Source organism: Lepus europaeus, chromosome 9, assembly GCF_033115175.1.
Source record: "Lepus europaeus isolate LE1 chromosome 9, mLepTim1.pri, whole genome shotgun sequence".
Taxonomy (NCBI): Eukaryota; Metazoa; Chordata; class Mammalia; order Lagomorpha; family Leporidae; genus Lepus; species Lepus europaeus.
Window position 1 is genome coordinate 54765645 of NC_084835.1, and position 14732 is coordinate 54780376.

Sequence of the window (14732 nt, forward strand, 5' to 3'; positions counted from 1 at the left end):
AGTTGTAATTGTGAAATGCATGAAGTTTGTAACTGCAAAACTGTGTAGTTCTTTATACATTCCTACGGACTTATTTCTAAGGGTATATTTTTAAAAACTTGCCTTGAGACCCCAAACCCCCTTAAGCAGTGTGATAAAAAATAGTATTTTAAGTGTTAAAATGAGCATATGGATAGGATTAAATGATAAAGAGGTCATATAAATAGGATTAAGGTTAAAGTGCTCATAGAAATAGTATTAACTGTTTGGTAATAATAATAGAATCAAAAAAGAGTGAATGAAGCCGCCGCAACTCACTAGGCTAATCCTCCACTTTGCGGCGCCGGCACACCGGGTTCTAGTCCCGGTCAGGGTGCCAGATTCTGTCCCAGTTGCCCCCCTTCCAGGCCAGCTCTCTGCTGTGGCCAGGGAATGCAGTGGAGGATGGCCCACGTGCTTGGGCCCTGCACCCCATGGGAGACCAGGAGAAGCACCTGGCTCCTGCCATTGGATCAGCGTGGTGCACCGGTCGCAGCGCTGGCCGCGGCGGCCATTGGAGGGTGAACCAAAGGAAGACCTTTCTCTCTGTCTCTCTCTCTCTCACTGTCCACTCTGCCTGTCAAAAAAAAAGAAAAGAAAAAAGAAAAAAATGAGTGAATGCTTCAACATGGGAAGCAGTCTATACAGCAGACTCATAGAATGGCAATCGCTTTAAGTAACATTCTGACCTCAGAATCAGCCCTTAAGGCATTCTGGTCTGGCTGAAAAGCCCATGGAAGAATTTCAGGCATGGAAAGCCAAGACACTGTGGCAAAAAATGTCCTACCTGAAGGACCTCTGTGAGTGAGACCCCGGTGGAAAGAAGTGGTCATCAAAGAAGGATGTGCTTTTCTTTGAAAGGAGGAGAGAACATCTGTTTTGCTCATGGCCTTGTCTAAATACAGAAGGAGATTTTGGATTCAAAAGCCTTCCATACCTTGACAGCTCATGTCAAGAGCCTTGGGTGATCACTGACGTCATACATAAGAGTGTTAATTGTTAAATTAACAACAGAAGTCACTGCACTAACTTCCCATGCAGGACCTCTGTCCTCAAAGAATGAGACTATGAGAGTTAATAGTAAAACTTGTTCACAAGGCTAATCCTCCTCCTAGCAGTGCCGGCACACTGGGTTCTAGTCCTGATCGGGGCGCCGGATTCTGTCCCGATTGCCCCTCTTCCAGGCCAGCTCTCTGCTATGGCCCGGGAGTGCAGTGGAGGATGGCCCAAATGCTTGGGTCCTGCACCCCATGGGAGACCAGGGGAAGCACCTGGCTCCTGTCTTCAGATCAGTGCAGTGCACCAGCCGCAGCACGCCGGCCGCAGCAGCCATTGGAGGGTGAACCAACAGCAAAGGAAGACATTTCTCTCTGTCTCTCTCTCTCTCACTGTCCACTCTGCCTGTCAAAAAAAAATTGTTCACAAAGACTTACTTCATTTTAATGTATTAAGTGAAGGATATTTTTTATATCTCATAAGCAATAGTTATGTCTAAGTGCTCACAAAAGATTTACCATTCTCGGGTTCTTCTTCAAAGTTAATTAAGCTTCTCAAATAATATATATTAAACCTCATACAGGTTTACTTTTATTGAATTAAAAAGTACTTTTCTTTCCTTATTGTAAAAATAATCCTTTTGGTGTTTTATTGCATAATAGGGTAACAATAGTTAAGAATAACACACTGTATTTTTCTAAATTGCTGGAAGAAAGACTTTTTTTGACAGGCAGAGTTAGACAGTGAGAGAGAGAGAGACAGAGAGAGAGAAAGGTCTTCCTTTTTCCATTGGTTCATGCCCCAAATGGCCGCAACGTGCCAGCCAAAGCCAGGAACCAGGTGCTTCCTCCTGGTCTCCCATGCGGATGCAGGGCCCAAGGACCTGGGCCATTTTCCACTGCACTCCCAGGCCACAGCAGAGAGCTGGACTGGAAGAGGAACAACTGGGACAGAATCCAGGGCCCCAACCGGGACTAGAACCTGGGGTGCCAGCGCCGCAGGTGGTGGATTAGCCTATTGAGCCACGGTGCCAGCCGGAAGAAAGACTTTTGAATGTTCACACTACAAAGAAATCTTGAATAAATGAAGTGATGGAAGATGATTATCCTAATTTGATCATTAAAATGTATGCATGTTTCAAAATATTACATTATAACCCATAAATACATACAATCATTATTTGTCAATAAATACAAAAAATCTAATAAAATTTATATCAGAATTACACTGTATTTTATGTAGCAACCTGAGACTATATCCCATTAAAATTTAGATCATTTTTGCTAGGAAACACAAAGTTTAAAGGGTAATACATATTCACTTTTTCATTAGGAAAGAGTAATTGTACAACCAAATATTCATGAAAGAGGACAATACTCCAAAAAGTTTATAGCCCAAAGTGTGGTCATCATTTGTGAAGTACTATTTACTTCTGCCAATAATCTTTGGAGGAAAACACATATTTAATCAGTTTCATAAAATTTTACTGGGAACCTCCTAGACTCAATATGCAAATTATCTATAAATGTCACAGCATTCCTGAGAAGAAAGAGGTCTGAAAACTTAGACATAAAGTTGTGTTTTTACTTGACAGCTTGTGTTTTATCAGCTTGTTCACAAAGACTTGGGGTAAAAAAATGAAGTTTCTTCTAAATTTTACAATGACATAATTTTTTATTTTTTTCAACTTTTATTTAATAAATATAAATTTCCAAAGTACAACTTTACAGAGACTTTTCCCCCAATAACATCCCTCCCACCAGCAACTATCCCATCTCCCACTCCCTCTCCCATCTCATTCATCATGATTCACTTTCAATTATCTTTATATACAGAAGATCAGCTTGGTATATACTAAGTAAAGATTTCAACAGACTGCACCCACAAAGACATACAAAATATAGAGTACTGTTTGGGTAGTTGTTTTACTGTTAATTCGCATAGTACAACACATTAAGGACAGAGGTTCTACATGGGGAGCAGGTGCACAGTGACTCCCGTTGTTAATTTAACAATTGACACTCTTATTTATGACATCAGTAATCACCTAGGGTCTTGTCATGAGCTGCCAAGGCTATAGAAGCCTCTTGAGTTCACCAACTTCAATCTTATTTAGACAAGGCCATAATCAAAGTGGAAATTCTCTCCTCCCTTCAAGAAAGGTACCACCTTCTTTGATGACCTGTTCTTTCCACTGGGATCTCAATCACAGAGATCTTTCATTTAGATTATTTTTTTTTTTTGCCACAGTGTCTTGGCTTTCCATGCCTGAAATACTCTCATGGGGCTGATTCTGAAGGCCAGAGTGCTGTTTAGGACATCTGCCATTCTATGAGTCTGCTGTGTATCCTGCTTCCCATGTAGGATCATTCTCTCCTTTTTAATTCTATTAATTATTATTTGCAGACAGTGGTCTTATTTATGGGATGCCTTTGACTTAATCCTATTTTTTGATCAATTTGAACTTAAACTGATCACTTTAACACTTTAACACCTTGATGGGATTGAATTGGAATCCCCTGGTACATTTCTAGCTCTACCATTAGGGTTAAGTCCAAGTGAGCATATGCCAAACTGTACATCTCTTTCCTCTCTTATTCCCACTCTTATATTTAACAGGGATCACTTTATCTGGAAAACATCACGCTGAGTGAAATAAGCCAGTCCCAAAGGGACAAATATCATATGTTCTCACTGATCGGTGACAACTAACTAAGCACCTAAAAGGAAACCTGTTGAAGTGAAATGGACACTATGAGAAACAATGTCTTGATCAGGCCTTGTCCTGACTGTCCAGGAACAACTTACTATTTTATTCCTTTTAGTATTTTTTTGTTCTACTTAACACCATTGGCTAAACTCTTTAATTAACACACAATTAATCTTAGTCATAATTTTTTATTTTACAAGCATAAGATTAACTCCCTACTAACTAAGTAATTCATCAAAAAGGGGGGAAAATTGTCCTACCACAGCAGAGACAAAGGCTGTAAACAATAATCAATTCTCCAAATTTTAATTTCACTACTATACATAACAATTTTTATACTTAATTGGATGCCACAGATAAGGAAAAATGTATGGTATTTGTGTTTTAGGAACTAGTTTATTTCACTAGGTATAATGATTACCAGTTGTATGTATTTTGTACGTATATACCACATTTTCTTTATCCAGTCATCGGTTGAAGGGCATCTGGGTTGATTTGGTATCTTAGCTGTTGTGAATTGAGCTGCAATAAACATAGGGGTACAGATAACTCTTATGCTGATTTCATTTCTTCTTGGTAACTATCCAGAAGTGGGATGGATAGGTCATATGGTAAATCTATTTTTACCTTTCTGAAAAATCTCCATATTGTCTTCCACAATGGCTGTACTAGTTTGCATTCCTGGGACCGGCGCTGTGGATACACTGAAGAACCAGATAGATCAGGTGTGGAGTTTCCAGATCCTCTTGAGGTGCCACTCTGCATGCACTTCAGGTGCTCAGCTACACAGAGGCCCCCAAAGTCAGCCCTTCCGAGCTTTCATGAGGCTTCATTCAACAGGCCTGTTTCATGACATCATTGGCCATTGGTGACTAACCATTAGCCCCTCTTCTCTCTTCCCTCCACACTTCCCAGGGAAGAAGATACTAAGCATGAAAGTAGACTCAGCAAAGTTTACTCGCAGTCTGACTCCATGGGGATGAACAGAGAAGGACCAGAAACAAGCAGATACCATTTGGAGCTCTGGAGCACCACCTGCTACATCCCCTGTCAATTGGTCATTGGCCAAGGGTTGCCCCAGGGATGAAGGAAAGAGCATCTCTCAGGCACTATGCCTCCCTTCTGGCAAGGAAACAACTTCTCCAGCAAATAAAGCAGCTGTGAATGTTTGCCATCGTCTCTCCCCAAAGCTAGTTGAGGCCACATCTGCACAGTAGGAGGGATCTGGTCAGGAATCAACAGTGTCCTCTATAGGAAACCCTTGCTATGCTCAGACCCACTTCCTCCCTAACTAAATGTCTGCCTCCTGAGCACAGGCATGCTTTTTTGTAGTCTTGTGTTAGTCATTTGCTGGCTATGGGTGAAGAGTTAGGAGTAACCTGGACAAAGTCTCCTCCTGCCAAGAGCAATTTTATTGATGAAGATGACATTATGAGTCCATAGCCTATGTGCACAACAGAAGAGAGAGGGACACACTGGCCCAGCTAAGGGGACCCACATCATCTCTGTAGTTCAAGTAACAAGCACAGAATTTGAAATTTGAAAACTCCCTTAACGTTCTTTCTACTTGCACTTTAAATTTGCTAGAAGATCAGTCACTATTATTCCTCTAAGAAAGTTTTTGATGTATTTTCAGTTGGTAGTGTATGTGATTTTATGAATAATTTGATCAAAATTACCAAATTTGACAATCTATCCATTCAGCATTTCTAAATAAGTGTTTATCCATTTTTCTTGCAGAATTACATAAAAGCTGCTTACTGGGAAAGAAACTGGCTACTGGTAATAAATATGCATTAGCACTAATTTTACTTTGTTAGAGTTGCGTGAATTTAATATTCCTGTTTAAACTGGTGATTGTAGGAGTGTGGTAGTTTTCCATTACCTTGGCATTCCAAATATTTTAGGAAGAGGAATAGATTCTTCTTGCTAACCTTCACTCATCAAATTCTCATTGGTTAGTTAAAAGTGCATAATAAATAAAAAGATAGAAACAGATTTATTAGTGCAAAGCATGGAAAACTATTCATGTTCATCAGCAGCTCAAAACCTTCATCAGAAACTCAAAAACCTATAAAAATAAAGTTTCTGTGAGAAGCAAAAAAAGTTGAAAACATAATCTGATTACACCTTCTTTGAAAGAGAAAAATAGCTTTTTTTTTCTTTTTTTTTTTAAGTGTACATCATACATTTATTACCAACAACCCTCTCAACTCCAAAATTGGGCACAGAGATTAAAAATAAAAATTCATTGCACTACTTAGTAAAGCATTACTAGTAACTTTCATAAAAAATGTACAAACTTTGTTAAAAATTTATCAAGCCTTCAAATGATTTGGTTACAGATATTTATAATACATACATTTAAAACTATATGTTAACTGATACAGTGGAATATGATTTGAGGAAATGACTCAGCAAATGATTCTAACAAACACCCCTGTGAGCTTTCATAATCTGAAACAAACAGCAAATTGAGGTAACCGAAGGTACCAGCAGGGGAAAACAGCTTTCTGATGAAGGCCTCAAGACATTTGTGAAAAATACTCTTGCGAGTTGGTAGATCTCATTCAAAATTATAACACGAGGCCCCAATTTAAGAATCTTAACAAATCACATTTCAGGGTGTATAAAATCTAAACACGCTTTCACATCTTCCAGATTTGGTTCCCCCACCCTCCCCCAACAAAATCTGGGCAGATAATAAAGAGATCTGGGTACCTGGAGGTGTGTGCGCGCGTGCGTGCATGTGTGTGTGTATTAAAAAAAAAAAAAAAAGTCATCCCAACAAAAAGCCCACAGCTGAGTTAACACGGCGACGTCAGTATTTGTTTTAGGAGGAAAGAGGACCACACCATGGGAGCCCTGTCTGCTGTCTGGGGCATCACCCAGGATGGCAACAACTGGGCAACTGTTGTTTCTCTTTTGTTAGCTACAAAGTTGCTCACTGGCTGGTCTGAGCTGCTTCAACAATGCACTAACTGCCTGCCAGAAAAGTCTGCACCCCCAAGAGCCCCATGCAAAGGAAAGACATCCCGAGAGATTCAACTCCGGATTTCTACCAACACAGACCCTGCTGCCTCCTAAACTGCCAACTGCCTCTTGAACATTTACTGCAAAAAGGCCGGGACAGGAACTCATAGTCCGAGGGAGGGAGGAACAGCTACTTTTCCTAGTCATTAGTACAATGTGCCTTGTTAATCAGGTATCTCTATATAAATTAGAAAAAGTGCTTTATTTGCATGCTTCAGTAAAATGAATACTGAGTTTAGTAGTGTTATGTTAGATCTGTACAGATATAAATTTTTTGCAACTATATAAAAGTCTACATATAAGTTGGGCTTTTGCCTTTTTAAACATGATTTTTTAATTAAAAAAAATAAAGGTTAAACTATACGTGATTGGTATGTAGTTGATTATTATATCAATAATTTTGGTCTTTAACAATTTTCTATTCATCAGGAACAGGTGGGAGATTATCCTAATGACTTAAAAGTAACAGGTGTGTATTGCCGCTGTTTAGATGCCGTGATAAATCTAGGGGCAAACAGCATTAAAAATCCTATTTGTATGACTAGATAGAGGCAACAGTGTCTGGAAAAGGCGAACTTGTGCTTCTGTGTGAATTTACTCTGCTCTTGACACTTACTGCCATAACAGTTCATTTGCAGGTCCCATAAATACAAAGCAGCAGGAATATGATTTTCTGAGCTTTCAGATCCTTCTTAGTGACTAGCCAGATCCTTCCAGGTTGCCATCTACTTTGGGGTAGAAAGACAAGCATGGAATAAAATGGCTATTAAATAATTAATAAAATAATTAATTATAAATAATTAATTAATTAAAATTAATAAACGGCATGAAGTAGCTCACTGTAAGTGTATTTTAATTCTGTATTGTTTTGTTGGAAGAACAGTCCTCTGCACATAGCACGTGTGTCTTCCTGGGTGTGAGAAGGAACTCAGAAAGTTGGGGTGGAGGTGGGGAGAGTTATTAACACCAGAGAGGCCCCCACTGTGTGCAGCTCCTCCCAAGTGGCTGCAAGGCCCGCGCACAGCAGAACCATTCTAGTTGGCCCTCGGGAAGGGGAATATTGCTCTCAGTTGTGACTTGGGTTCGCCGGTTCCAGGAACCATCTAGGACACTGCTTGGGGGGTTGATTTTATGACACCCACACTGAGGAAAGAAGCATTTATTAAATTGTTAATTTAAGCATACTGACACAAACTAAAGAACACTGACAAGATCCTTGTGTCCCTTCAACTCTTCCTGGCTAGGAGTTGAAGAAACCAGCAGCCTGGCTCACACCTTGACTTGGTGTTTTCTGGACTTCTGTGTGTGCCTTGACATTTCCGCTCTGTGCCTCGTCCTGGAGCTGGAATGATCACTTCTCACATCAGCATCCAGATCCTTTCTTACATCAGGGTACTGGCAGAAGTGCTCAGCTGTGCAAGCTGCTGTTCCAAATCTGTCCGAAGAACTAAGAACTCATGTCACAGGGAAAGTTGTCTCCTTGGCCAAGGTCTACAGCATGGCTGCCCCTCATTGTGTTTTAAGATTTTCTTTATTTATTTGAGAGGTAGAGTTACAGTGAGAGGGAGAGACAGAGAGAAATGTCTTCTTCAGTCGGTTCACTCCCCAAATGGCTGCAACAGCTGGAGCTGTGCTGATCCGAAGCCAGGAGCCAGGAGCTTCTTCAGGTCTCCCACGTGGGTGCAGGGGCCCAAGGACTTGGGCCATCTTCTACTGCTTTCCCAGGCCACAGCAGAGAGCTGGATTGGAAGAGGAGCAGCTGGGACTGGAACCGGCGCCCATATGGGATGTCGGCACCGCAGGCGGAGGATTAACCTACTGCGCCACCTCACTGGCCTGCCCCTCATTGCTCAATTGTCTATAGCACGCCTGCCTCCCATTGCTCACTCGCCAGCAGTAGCCTTCATTCCATTACCAGCTTTTGATGTAAACAGGAACTTACATTAGGTTCCAGCTTGGAATGGATTTTATCCCCAGGACAGGCATCCTTAATACCCTTCTTGTCTGTGCAACTTAAGAATTTTCTCTTCATCTTCCCATTTCCATACCCATGAAAGGTCCTATCTGAAGACCAGTGATACAGAAAAGTAGGCTCTGAAATTACATAGCCCCTCCTTCACTATTCCTCCAAGTGCTTATGTCCAGACCCGTCAGCAGGTGGTGCATGTGTCTTCCACTGTGTGCTCCTCTCTGTACTCCACAGAGGGGCACATCAGTGCAGGGCAGGTTGATAAATGTATGCATGCTGGAATAAGTGGAGAGGCTGAAAACCAGATCAGCAATGGTAATGTTGAGGCTGGTACCAGGAATAAGAAAACAACTACTGTGAAATCCACGGATCTCTTACAACATAGCTGATGCTGATAATTAAGCATTGTGAACATCATTTCAAAAGGGTGACCCCAGTTGTGGGCTTTTGAGTGAGTGAATGCCAAGCCAATCAGTCTGTTGATTCCTGAAGGCCTTGGGGGTGTGCATTAGTTCTTCATATGCAACCCTCAGAAGGCCCTTGGTGAAAATCACTCAAGAATTCAAAATCGCTATCATGACAAACAGCCCAACATGCTGATATTCTTCACCTACAGTCATCTGAGAAAGAGCTTTTTTTTTTTCATACCAATAAATGACATGAGTCTTCTCCAGGTGCTTTGCTGTTGTTTGTCTTCTTGGAAAAAGATTCTGAAATATTTCTCAGAGATGAGTTACAAGGTACTGGACACAACTGTACAAATTAGTAAGGTGGGGCTGGCGCTGTGACATAGCAGGTAAAGCCTCCTCCTGCAGTGCCGGTATCTCATGGGCATCAGTGGAAGTCCAGCTGCTACACTTCCCAGCCTGCTCTCTGCTGTGACCTGGGAAATCAGTAGAAGATGGTCCAAGTCCTTGGACCCCTGCACCTGCACGGGAGACCCAGAAGAAGCTCCTGGCTGCTGGCTTCCAATCAGCTCAGCTCCGGCCGTTGCGGCCATCTGGGGAGTGAACCAGTGGATGGAAGACCTCTTTCTCTGTCTCTCTCTCTTTCTGTTTCTGCCTCTCTGTAGCTCTTCCTTTAAAGTAAATAAATAAATCTCTTTTAAAAAGAAGTAAAGGCATTAAAGATTATTTTCAGTAGAAAGTCTCCATTTTAATGAATTCACTTCAAGGTCCCCCCCCAAGGCATTTATCATTAATTTTAGAATAATGTTGCAAAGTAAAAATGTAAAAATGTCACCCCAATTCATTTTTCCATTGAAGACTTACTCCCTCACCTTGGTTTCAAATCAGAAGTCACTACAGTTAGCTTCTCTTTGCTCTCCTGTGGGGATCCCTTTGAAGTGGCCGTAGTGGAATCAGATACAGGACTTGAGGGAAAGTACTGAGTGGATTATGAATTTTGTCCTGGCCTTATTTACTTTCAGAAAACTCTCCATCACTAACCAAAGTCATGAAAGGAAGCAACCATGGAGTCATTGCTAACAGGCAGTGCATTTGTCTCAGACCCAGGGGCCCAGGTATATGGGAGGGGCTTGACAAACTGGAGTACAATTTGTTGGTGGCCTGTTCCACCAACCCTTCAAGCTAAACCAAGCTGCTTAATGTAAGAGTAGGCCTGGCTTAGTGATGTGCACTTCCCTCTAAAGGCATGGTTAGACCCTGTGGTCAACTCACCAAGGCCTGGCCATCTTTGTACAAATCCAGTTGCTCTTTTTCCAGTTCTCTGAATGGAGATGGTCATAGGCCTTTTTTCTCTGTTTCTCATCCCCTACCTTCCACCACTTAACCAAGGTCATATAGGTCATGTTAATATTTAACTCATCCACCTTTCCTGTCTTCTCATGCCTGTAATTTCTTTAACACTAATAATCACTTCCTTTCTCTTCCTTTTTTTTTTTAACTTATTTGATAAGTAGAGTTATAGACAGTGAGAGAGAGATAGAGAGAAAGGTCTTCCTTTGTTGGTTCACTCCCCCAAATGACCGCCACGGCCGGCGCTGTGCTGATCTGAAGCCAGGAGCCAGGTGCTTCTTCTTGGTCTCTGACACGGGTGCAGGGGCCCAAGCACTTGAGCCATCCTCCACTGCCCTCCTGGGGCACAGCAGAGAGCTGGACTAGAAGAGGAGCAACCGGGACTAGAACCTGGTGCCCATTTGGGATGCTGTCGCCGCAGGTGGAGGATTAACCAAGTGAGCCATAGTGCCGGCCCCTCTCTTCCTTGTTTAATTTCTCTTTGGACTAACTCTTCCATCTCATTAGCTTTCAAATTTGTTTTCATTCTTCCTCACCTTGTTTTTGATGCCCCAAAACTTCCCTTCAACATCACCTCTCCTTCTAATTGGTAAATTATTTTTCCCATTTATTCCACTATAAAACCACTCAAAACACTGTCTTGTCATCACAGTCCAATTCTTTCCTTTATTACATTAATGACTTAAATGCACTTATTTTGTTATTTGTATAGCATAACCTCCACATTCCCACTACACAATTAGCAAATGTTGATGTTCCATTGCATTTGTTTCAGACTCTTTAAATAATAAAATATTATTACTGGTGAAACCACAATGCCCTTTACACCATTAATAATTTCATGCTATTCTTCCTCACAGGTGGTAGTGTCTTGAATTTCAGTGCATTTTTCCAGTCCACATTTCTATATATTTTGTGATATATACTTGTGTCCACAAATAATGTGTGACTTTTTTTAAAAAAAATTACACAAAGTATTAACAATGTATTATTTTTCAATTCACTTTTTTATTCCATACCATGTTTTTTATATTGATCCATGTAGTTTCATAGTGATCAATTGCATTTACCTTAATAGCTGTGTCAGCTCTGAAGGTTTACAATCCAAGGTCAAGGTGTTGGCCATGTGGGTTACTTCTCAAGTTTTCTTCCCTGTGTCTTCATATGGCCTTCCTTATGTACCTGACACTTTCGTAATCTCCTCTTCTTGGAGGTACCTTTCTCTGAAGGGAGGAGAGAACTTCCACTTTGAGTAGGGCCTTGCCTAATTAAGATCAGAGTCGGCAAACTCAAAATGCTTCCATAGCCTTGGCAACTCATGACAAGAGCCTAGGGTGATTACTGACGCTATAAACAAGAGTGTCAATTTGTTAAGTCAACAACAGGAGTCACTGTGCACTTACTCCTCATGTAGGATCTCTGCCCTTAATGTGTTGTACAATGTGAATTAACGCTATAACTAGTACTCAAACAGTATTTTACACTTTGTGTTTCGGTGTGGGTGCAAACTGTGAAGTCATTACTTAATTTATACTAAATTGATCTTCTGTATGTAAAGATAATTAAAAATCTTGATGCGAATGGAATGGGAGAGGGAGCTGGAGATGGGAGGGGTGCAGGGAGGAGGGAAGTTATGGGGGAGGAAAAGCCATTGTAATCCATAAACTGTACTTTGGAAATTTATATTTATTAAATAAAAGTTTATAAAAAATCTCCTCTTCTTTTAAAAATCCCAGTCTTATTTGGCTAGAACCCACCCTGATGACCTTTAAATTATCTATTTAAAGACCTTATCTCCAGACAAAGTCACATCCTCAAATACTGGATGGTAAGATTTCAGCTTATGAAATTTGCGGGGGGGGGGGGGGACAGAATTCAGCCCAGAGACAGCTCCATTCCATCACACACACACACACACACACGCATGCATACACATGTGCACATATACATATATGCATACACCTGCAAGCATAAACATACATACAGATATACTCACATATATGATATTTCTGACATAAGCCTTTGTGCTTTATTCTTTTTTGGTATTAATAGTGTGTTTCTGATTGCTCATTTCAGTAACAATGAGACATAAATATCACTCTATGTAGCTCCTTGTGCACATGAGAAATATGTGTGTTTTCAATTTGTCTCAAATTTTCATATTTCTGTCCAAAGCCTCTTTCCAACCTCCCTCTAACAGGCAGTGTCTGAGAACTGCCATTCCCCACAACCCTACCAAGTGATTGATAGTGGTTTTATTCTTTTGAATAAAATCTGTGGATACAAAATATTCTTTTGGTGTTGTAATTTGAATGTTTTTAGCTAATAACAGATTTGAATATCTCCTCATCTGTTTATCAGATATTTTGTTCTTCCCCAGTACAAATTTTCTTTTTAAACAATTTATACCCTATCCCCTGGCTTTCTGACTCTCGGGCTACCCTCCTTCCGGTCTCAGGTCCCTCATTGTAGCAGATGACTTTTCCGTAGAAGATAACAGCTGCAGCAATTGACATGCAATCTTTCTTAAAACCCCACTGTATTTCTTTGGTTACATTCTCCCAGGCTCCTAACTCTGCCTCCAGTTTTTCAGAATAAATTGTTTTATGGTCTCCTACTTTCTCTAAAATATTGATGTTTCACACGGTTTTAACTTTCTTTTCTTCTGCTATGTGAGTTTTACAATCTAGAAATGTAGCACAACTACAGAAAACCCCAAATGTACAATTTAATGAATTATTATAAAGTGAATATTCCCAAAGCCCATGTGCCCCTTTCCAGTAATAATTCCATTGCACCTTCTGAAAGCAGTCACCATCCTTCCATTTATGGTTATTTCCTCCTTGCTTTCGTGTTTTGCCATGTGAGCCTGTGTGCTCAGTTATGTGGTTCAGTTCTGTCATTTTGGAAATTAGTATACAGAAAATCATGCAGCATATGGTTTGTTCTTTTGCATTTCTTTGGCTCAGAAGGATTTGTGATTTTCCATTGTTGCTGCCAGAGCACAATTTCATTCATTTTCACCACTAAACCATTTTCCCTTATGTATGAATTTACTAAAACTCACTTTTCCAGTATGTTTTTGATGGACATTTGGGTTATTTCTGGGGTTCTTTTTTTCCCCTTATGGCAAACACTCCTATAAACATTCTTACACCTGTCTCTTTGGCACGTATTGAGAGCATTTCTCCAAGAGGTGGCATTGCTGGATAATAAGGGGGCGTCTGTCTTCGCTTTCCTAAGCAATGCCCAGTTGTTTCTCAGGGTGACTCACTGATTCACACTCCCACCAGCAGCACATATGAATTCTCACTGCTGGTGGAAGTGTGGCCTGAATCTCATACTGGAGTGCCTGGTTTGATTCCCAGCTCTAGCTCCGGATTCCAGCTTCCTGCCATCCTGACCCTGGGAGGCAGCAGTGATAGCTCAAGGAACTGGGATCCGGTCACCCACATGGGGGACCTGGATTGAGTTTCCATCCCTCAGCTTTGAGAATTTGAGAATGAACAAGGAGATGAGATTCTCTCTCTCTCTCTCTTGCTCTCTCTCTCTTTCTCCCACTCATTCTCTTCCAATTTTTATCTTTCTAATAAATTTTTAAAATATTTATTTATTTGAAAGTCAAAGTTACACATGCAGAGTGAGAAGGAGAGGCAGAGACAGAGAGGTCTTCCATCTGCTGGTTCACTCTCCAATTGGCTGCAATGGCCAGAGCTGTGCTGATCCAAAGCCAGGAGCCAGGAGCTTCCTCCAGGTCTTCCATGTGGGTGCACAGGCCCAAAGACTTGGGCCATATTCTACTGCTTTCGCAGGCCATACCAGAGAGCTGGATTGGAAGTGGAGCAGCCGGAACTAGAACCTGCACCCATATAGGATGCTGGCATTGCAGGCAACGACTTTACCCACTAAGCCACAGAGCCAGCCCCCTTTCCAATAATTTTTTAGAAAAATAATTCCCATTGCCAAACACCTTTGCCAATAGTTGTTTTTCTGCATGCTTTTCAGGTTCTCTGAGATAATGTTTCCTAAGAGCCAATCCTGTCTTCCTTCCTGTCTACTGAATATCTCCACACAGCTCCCGTGTGGTACAGGGATAAACTCTGGGAAGGGAGCAGCAGTCAACAGCACAACGTGGTCCTGGCCCTTGCACAATGTATTCTAGCATAAAACATAGATATTAAATGAGTGTTAAGTCACAACTGTGAGAAGTTAGCTGCTATAAACCAGGTGAATGGTGCAAGGAGCTTGA